Below are 8,409 nucleotides of genomic sequence, written 5' to 3'. Positions count from 1 at the left end.
GTTAAGGACCCCAGCACAGAAGGGGTCCAGTTAGAGAAAGACTGAGTGACTGGGGCAGGCTATACAAGTGGGGACTCGCTTGGTAAGGGGCTGCAGACATTACCCAGCTTTAGGAGGCCAGGCAGGGATTTGTTACCTCATGCTTGGCATGTGTTTTAGAGCAGAGGCTTAGTATTTGAGCCCCAGAAGCAATAAGAGTAACTCAATGCTAAGTGGCAGGAAGTGGAAGTTGAGCTACTAACATGTCTCCAGCTAACTTCCGGCAGACGGGACCCATGATTTCATCTGCCCAGCTCTTCCCCACCCCCACCCGACCCCCAGGGGGTGTACCCTCTGCCCAGGGACCTTCCCCACCCAACCATGGCTTCTACAGACTCATCAGCTCTTCTGTGTGACATAACCTTTCCCCCTGCACCCCGGTTAACCAGTCCAGGGGGTCATCTGACCAAAGAGAGGCTGCCCAGGACCCTTTCTAGAGGTGTTCAAACTCGGGACCCATGGTGTAACTTCAGCTGACCCTGTCAAGGCCCAGTACGTATCCCCTCACCTTTCCTCTTTGTCCCGACTTTGTATGACAAATTTTCTTTAACAGATGCTCTTGCACAATCTATCCACTAACAGGTTCTCCAGATGGTTCATGTGCCATTGATAACCCGACGTGTTGCCCTTTTCTCTTAGGCCTTGCTCTTGTCAAAAGCCAAAAGATCAAGAAGGATTGAGTCATTTTCTTCATTGGGTTTCACACAGCTTTTTTCCAGAGTGGTCAAAAGATTCTCCATTTTGAAGCAAAAGGCTTCCTTTCAACACGACAGCTCTCTCCCCAACCTCCAGAATCTTTCGTGGAATTCAGAGCTGCTAAGTGACCCTTTTTATATCAGATACCTGAGCCAAACCTTCCCTAATTTCAGTTAACCCCCTCAAGCTAGTAGTTAGGTGAACACAGAGTCAGCTGTCTTTTTAAAGAAACAGACGGATTCTGACCTAAAACCGTATTTCGCTATTTTTGTGCTATGCGCTTTTTCTATCTACTGGCTTGTAAACTTTTGGAGGAGAAGTGTCGAATATCTTTGTTCCCCTTGGCTCCCAACACTTACTCAATATTCAATAAACACAAGTTTATTACATAAATGAATCAATCACATTCCTTAGGTTAAATATAAAATTAATGATTTAAGTATCATTAATCAAATGGATAATCCCACTAAGATGTATTTTCAAGTGTCCCGTTCTATATTAGAGTGGCTTTAAAATCGATCCCAACATTAGTAAAATTGGGCAAAACAACCTGGTTCTTTTCTTTCGCATGTAGAGCAGGGGCACAGAAGTTCCTCCCACCTTGAAGGGGAAAGGAAATTGGAGGGCTCAGGCAGAGGAAAAAACACGCTATAAATGCACACCTTGATTCCTCTTGGAGGCTGGTGAGCAGGTGCGGTGCATATGCAGGTACAGGTGAACACACGGGATTCTGGGTGGCTCAGTGGAAGCATAGAGGGGAGGAGAGATCCTTTGCTCCTGATTGCCTCTCCAGGCCAGAAATGTTCCCAACCCTCTCCTGCTTTAGAACAGGGCAGGTGGCTAGAGGACATCGGTTCTGGCCCACCCAGCATCCATTCCACCCTCTTCTGCTAACAGCACCCTGATTTTCTGCTGGGGACACATCCCTCCCCCACTCTCAGTGCTTGTGACCTCATCGTCCTGCTCTAGAAGCAGATACGCGCCCGCTCCTGGCCAAACGCTGGGTTCCATGTCCCTGGCCACAGTGTGGATTTGAGAGGAGCCCACCCAGTCAGCCCGGGGTAGGTGCGTGGGAGAGGGGAAAGAGGCACTCTTTTCCCATGGCTAAGCCCAGAGATTCGGGGTGAAGTGGGGGAGGTGAGGGGCACTGAAGGGGGGAGTTGGTGCCTGAGAATAAAACTGACCTGCGGTGGTCAAAGGAAGCCACACAAACTGTACTCAGTGGATGGCCCCAGCCGAGCCGCTGCCTCCTCTCAAACCGGATTGAGTGGGTTCTCAATGCAACGGAGGGTCCTCTGCCTGAATGCAACTGCTAAGGGTCCTGCCAATGAGAACAGGGAGCCCAGGGAGGGAGGACCTGCCACCAAGTCACGTGACTGTAGTGCCAACCTGCAAAGGCTCCACTTCCACGCCTTTCCCATTTTCCCCCCTGACAGCATCTTGCACAGGGCAACAGTCCTTGAGAGGCTGCCTGCAAAGCCCAACAGCCCCAGGCGCCCCTCCCTCTCGAGTCCCGCCCCCTTGCAGCGGCCTAGCTGGAGGGGGAGGGGTGGGTTTCCTGTGAGTGCACTTAAATATGTTCAGAGCCATTTTTAGACTTTTTATTCTATAGACCAGAAAATTGCTGAAATTAGGAGACATTTGAAGTGGCTCTTCATCGAGCCCCGAAGAGATTGCTGCTGCTGCTCTATTTAAAAGCCCAGCAGCAGGTTGTTTGGGCTTCTGTCTTGCTGTTACGTAATAAACATAACGTTAAGCTTTGGGAGCTCCCAACACTGGTTGAGAAGGAGGAAAACAGCAGCCTCACAGTGATGCGTGCCCTGGAAATGCTTTGTAGAGGTTGGGAAGAAGGTAACAGAGCTTTTTGTGTTCAATAGTGTTAAAAATAACAGCGTGTGCAGAGCAGATCTTAATTACTATATAAATTCCCAAAGGAACTGGTAGAAAAGAAAAAGGAAATGGAAAAGAGATGGTTTATTCATATAAGGGAGAAAGGTAGTCAACAACCACAGAAGTTGTTTTTGAGAAGACAAAGGGACCAGAGGCGGGGACCGATGTGCTGCAGAAAGGAGAGTGCGTTGGTTTCCTATGCTGTGTAACAAGTTACCGTAAGCTTCATGGGCTTGAGACAGGCCAGATTTATGATCACAGGTCTGTTGATCGGGCCCCTGTCATGGTGTGGGTGTGTTCTCTGCTCGGGGTCTCAGGAGGCTGGAATCAAGGTGTCCGCTGGGAGGAGCCACGTCTGAAGCATGGGGTCCACTCCCGCGCTCACATAGCTTTGGGCAGAATTTAGTTGCCTTTGGTTGTAGGACTGAGGTTCCCATTTTCTTGTTGGCTATCACCGGGCACTGCCCTCAGCTCCTGGAAGCCTCCCACATCTCCTCACCATGTGGCCCCTTCCATAGGCTCTCTCACAACATAGCTGTTAGTTCCTTCAAGGCCCTAGCAAAACCCCTCTCATGCTCCCAGTCTCTCGGCCTTCTTCCATCTCAGACCTCTAGACCCTCTTTTAAGGAACGCAACTGATTAGGTCAGGCCCACCTATCTCCAGGAAGGAGATTATACAGGACATGCACACTGTAGGGGCAAGAATCTTGGGGGCTATCTTAGAATTCTGTCTAGCTCAGTGATCGAACTTTTGTACAAAAGCAGAGCCCCCAAACATGCAATCTTAATACACTACTGTTAGGGACTGATTGTTTATGCCCCACCGGAATTGCTAACCTGCATCGTGATGGTATTTGGAAGAGGGTCCTTCAGGAGGTGATTAGGTTTACATAAGGTCTTGAGGGTGAGGCTCCCACAGAGGGACTGGCATCGTTATAGAAAAGAGATGGAGAGGCCAGAGCTCTCTACCTCCGCCATGTGAAGACACAGGGAGAAGGCAGCCATCTTGAAGTCAGGAAGAGGGCTCTCACAAGGAACTGAACTAGCCCACGCCTTGATCTTGGACCTCCAATCTCCAGAACTATGAGAAATAAATGTCAGTCTGTGGTATTTTGTTACAACAGTCTGAACTAAGACAACCACAATACTGAAGGTCACATTAATTTACCTCAACGTGAGGCTTCTAGAAAGCAGGCTCTCCAAGGACTGTGAAAACATCCAGTATTTAGAGTTTTCCGATAAGTATGTCCTTCCCTGTACACCTCATCTGTTTGTGCTTTTATTCATTCAACACTTAGCTCCTATTCTCCTTTTGGCACTGTGCTTGACCCCAGAGCCAAGTCTTTTTTTCCCTACTTCCAGACACAGTATCGAGCTGAGCCACTCACTGGAATCTGACTTGCCATCCTGCAGGTTGTCTAGAATTTCTGTCATCTGGCTAAGAAGCTCCTGACTCTATTCTGGGTGCTCGGGAGGCCTCGTTGAATCTTGGACGCAAGGCCAACTGACCCAGGTACCCTCGGCCCCAGGGCAGAGCCCAGGAAAGGAGACCATCCCCAAAGCCTCTTGTTCGGGGTCTTTCAGGCTCTTTTAGGCTTTTCTGGTGAAACCTTCTCTGCTCACTCTTCTCTATTCTCCTGCTGAGTGGGAAAATGAGCCCCATGTGACAGCAGTTTGGGGGCTGGGAGCCTTGCCATAACCTTATTCAGGTTGAACTTCCTTAAGTAACTGAGAACAGACCTGAGTTAGATTTCTTAGGGCATTTCTCTGTGCTGAGTGCTTAACCAGGAAGAATGTTAAACAGAGTACTGAGCTGAGGGCAAATAGCTGTGACCAATTCCCTAACCTCAGTCACAGAAGGGACTTGATAGGTTGGACCTTGGGGTCCCCAGTGTCACCACAAGCTAGATCGGCCTCTTCCAGAATCCTTTGCACAATAGCAGAGCTACTGTGAAGACTTTCCTCACCCCCACCCTTGTGCCCCAAGCAAGCGAGATGTTTACTCCCAGCACTAGAAGAAGGAGGGGGTGCAGGCAGAGTCGAGAGGAATGCTAACCATAACTAACCTAAGTCAGATTGCTGGGCTGGCCACTAACCAGACCTCTGCATTGCCCTCCGGGGCCGGCAGAAGCAAAAGGCTGGATCTCTGCACGGTACTCTGAAGGTTAAAGCTCTGATTCGAAGTTTAGCCACCCCCCCAGCTATTATTTATTCCTCCCTTTAAGAGGAGGTGACTTGCTGTAGACAACAAAAAGACCTTGAGACTGACCCCTATCTACCGCCTGTCCAAACTGAAGGGGGTTTCTTAATTTCTCTCAACTTCCATTTCCTCATCTGAAAGAGTAGCGGTAATCATACTTGGCTTGCAGGATCTTTTCTGAGAATTAGAAATTGTGTACCTGGCACCATGTTTGGAAACTACCACTCCCTTGAGAAAGCGTTACTACTGCTGTTATTGTTAGCCCTTCCTCTGGTTGTAAATTTTTCACGGATCTGCCTCAGCTTGGCTGTGAGCTTGGGAGCAAAGGTGGTGTCTGTACTGCTGACTGCAGTTAGACTACCTGACAGGGAGGAGGTGCTCGGTCTCTGAGTAAGGCCGGAGAGTCTGGAATTTGAGCAAGGGACAGCAGCCACTAGGAAATAAGCGTCTACATGCAATGATTTACTCTATTTTCTGGGTCAGTGGTTCTCAAATTCTTTGTGTTTAGGACACATCCAAAGAAACAGACATATTCAGACAACTGTGAGTCAGCAATAATTGTAACTATTGCTGAAGAACCCTGTCTTTCAATAGTTATAAAAGCAACCGCTGTGGGGCACCTGGGTGGCTCAGTTGGTTAAGTGGCCAGCTCTTGATTTCGGCTCAGGTCATGGTCTTAGGGTCCGAGGATTGAACCCTGCATCGGTCTCCGTGCTCAGCACGGAGTCTGCTTGAGAGTCTCTCCCTCTCCCTCTGCCCCTCCCCCTACTCATGTGCTCTCTCTTTCTCTCTCTCTAAAGGAAATCAATCTTTAAAAAAAAAAAAAGCAATTACTGTGGTCTCACCGTTTATTGGGATGCCTTTGATCCTGTGGTTGAGTAGGTGGCTGTTTACTGCCCCAATCTCCCCCGCTATTGTGCACAAGAATTCTTACATGTCCGATTAACCACCCTAATTTCTTGGCCCCTGGCTTGACAACACAACTTCTACGTTTTCACAGCACTCTAGCTTGTAGCCATGGTGTATTGGCCTGCCAGTCTCAGGCAGGCGCTTCAGCATGGCCCTTGGAATCCCAGGATTGAACCTTGCAATTTTTATTTGTCAACAATCCCGTAGGTCCTTGACATATAGTCATTTATACGTCATTTTGCCAAGATGTCAATTTTTTTAAATTAGTGTATTATACAAGTAATACATGAATATATATATATATATATATATGTGTATATATATATGTATATATATATATATATACACACACACATTTAATGCTCAGACAATAGAGAAACACATAGAGAAAAAACTGTAGAAGTCTTCCTCTTTTTGTATCAATCAGAATAGGTCATGTTATACTGCAGTAACAAACACCCCCAGATCTCAGCAGCCTATAGCCACAAGTGCATATTTCTTATTCCCACTGCACGTTTTCTGTGAGTCCACTACAGCTGTGTTTCTTGCCTTCTTCACTCCAGAACTAAAGCTGATGGAAAAACCTAGCTATCTGGAGCATTGTCAATCTCATGGCAGAAAGAAAAGGACAAAGCAAATGGTGCCCTGACTTCCAGAACTCAGCACAAAAGTGACGAACATCACTTCTCTGAGTAACGCAAGTCGTGTAGCCATTCCTGAGGTCCCCAGCCTGGGAACATATCCGCCTACAGCAAGGAGCGTGACCCAGGGAAGAAACTGAAACGTTTAGTGAATGAGGACATGTCTCCACCAGCTCCTCCAAGGATGACTTCTTTCCCGAAGGTAACTGCTCTCAACAGTTCAGTCTCTTTTCTTACTTATTTGTGTGTGTCTCTCTCTCCATTTATTTATATTTATAGGGAGAGGCATATACATCAACATGGGATATTCTACGTATTGCTCTGCAACTTTCTTTGTTCACGTCCTATGTCCCAGAGACTTCTCCACTTCAGCACATATAAGTCTATCCTGCTCTTTCTAACAACTGTACAGCATTTCATGCGTAATGTCTTTACATTGTTGGTGTACTTTTGGATATCTTCAAAATTGTTTGCTATTATAAATAATGCCATGATAATTATCCTCATACAGACACATATATTTGTGCATACAGGTATTTCTGAGTAACGGTGTTTTAGAAATAAATCGTTAGAGTAGAGCATGTGTATATGACAACTTTAATAGACATTGCCAATTTGCCTTGAAGAATGCCTTCATCAGGATGCCTGGGTGGCTCAGTCGGTGAAGTGTCTGCTTTCGGCTGAGGTCATGATCCCTGAGTCCTGGGATCAAGCCCCACATTGGGCTCCCCGCTCAGCAGGGAGACTGTTTCTCCCTCTCCTCCCTGCTCGTGCTCTCTCTCGCTATCTCTGTCTCTCAGATAAATGAATAAAATCTTTAAAAAAAAATACCTTTATCAACACACACAGCCATCAGCAATGTAAAAGAGCCTGATTTCCTATATCCTCAACAACTCTTAATATTATCATACTTTTTCTTTTTTTGTCGATATGATAAATTTTAAAAAATGGTAGTTCATTATTTTATTGTATTTAATGTGTTTCCTTCTTTATCAGTGAGGTTGAGTATTGCTTGCATTTATTGTCTAATTTTACATTTTTTCTGTTGTGAATTGTCCATTTCCACTCTTTACCTGTCCTCTAGTGGTGGTTTTTCCCTTCACATTTGAATGAGCTATTTGATATATTTTCTCGATATTAATCCTTTGTTTGTACTACTGGTTGTGAATACAAGCATTTCTCATTTACCATCAGGAACTTTCCTAAAAACCAGACACTGAATGAGATGTTACAGCAGCTCCTCTCCTATCAATTCATCACTACCAACCAATTTCCTAGAAGACAGAACAATGTCAGTAAGTGTAACAAATTAGCATGTCAGTTGCAGGAACTATGTGTAACAAATTAGCATGTCAGTTGCACCAAAGGTTGCTTCCTGATGACCAAACAGTGAATGACTTTTCACAGATATTTGCATGTGTGTAGTCACATGGCCTGAGTATTGTCAATATCTGACTCAATCCCTTTGTTGACATTGAGTGCTTTTCACAACATCTGCATGTGATTCTGACATTCTTCCAATTATATTTGGAAAGTAGCTAGAGAACTCCTCCCACCCCACACGCATACCGCTTTGTTTAAAATGTTATATTGAATTTAGGGGATGTACAAATAAAATTTTCTATATAAACCTTGGTCCAAAGCACATTGTATTAGGGAGAGATGTATGCTCTGTGAAGTCTGAGTGTCACAGATAGAGGGATTCTGCTGCAGAAAACTTGCCTGGGAGATAGCTTGTAAGGATGTCTCTAGTTGCTTCCAGTCTGGACATTCTCTTTTTAATTTTGTTTTTTGGGGTTTCCCCCCTAACTTTATTGAGTTATAATTGACATATAACTTTAAGCTGTACAATGTGATGATTTGACATAGATATTTTTATTGCATAATAATCACCACAGTAAGGGAAGCTAACACGTCCATCACCTCACGTAATTTCTTTGTGTGTGTGTGTGGTGAGATCATTTAAGATCTACTCTCAGCAACTGTTGAGTATACAACACAGTATTCACTACAGTCACCATGCTGTACATTAGA

At 45.7% G+C, this 8,409-nt stretch overlaps 1 long non-coding RNA gene across 1 annotated transcript; it reads left to right on the top strand.

The window, feature by feature from the left end:
• Positions 1-3,528: 3,528 nt before the first annotated feature.
• Positions 3,529-7,970, top strand: LOC103671494. Its single transcript, XR_570915.2, has 3 exons — positions 3,529-4,138; positions 6,298-6,577; positions 7,570-7,970. It is a non-coding gene; the product is annotated as an uncharacterized LOC103671494 (long non-coding RNA).
• Positions 7,971-8,409: the final 439 nt, after the last annotated feature.

This window comes from Ursus maritimus, unplaced genomic scaffold, assembly GCF_017311325.1.
Source record: "Ursus maritimus isolate PB19 unplaced genomic scaffold, ASM1731132v1 scaffold_25, whole genome shotgun sequence".
Classification (NCBI taxonomy): domain Eukaryota; kingdom Metazoa; phylum Chordata; class Mammalia; order Carnivora; family Ursidae; genus Ursus; species Ursus maritimus.
The sequence above is the reverse complement of the archived record's forward strand: the minus strand, read 5'-3'. Positions and strand labels throughout refer to the sequence as shown.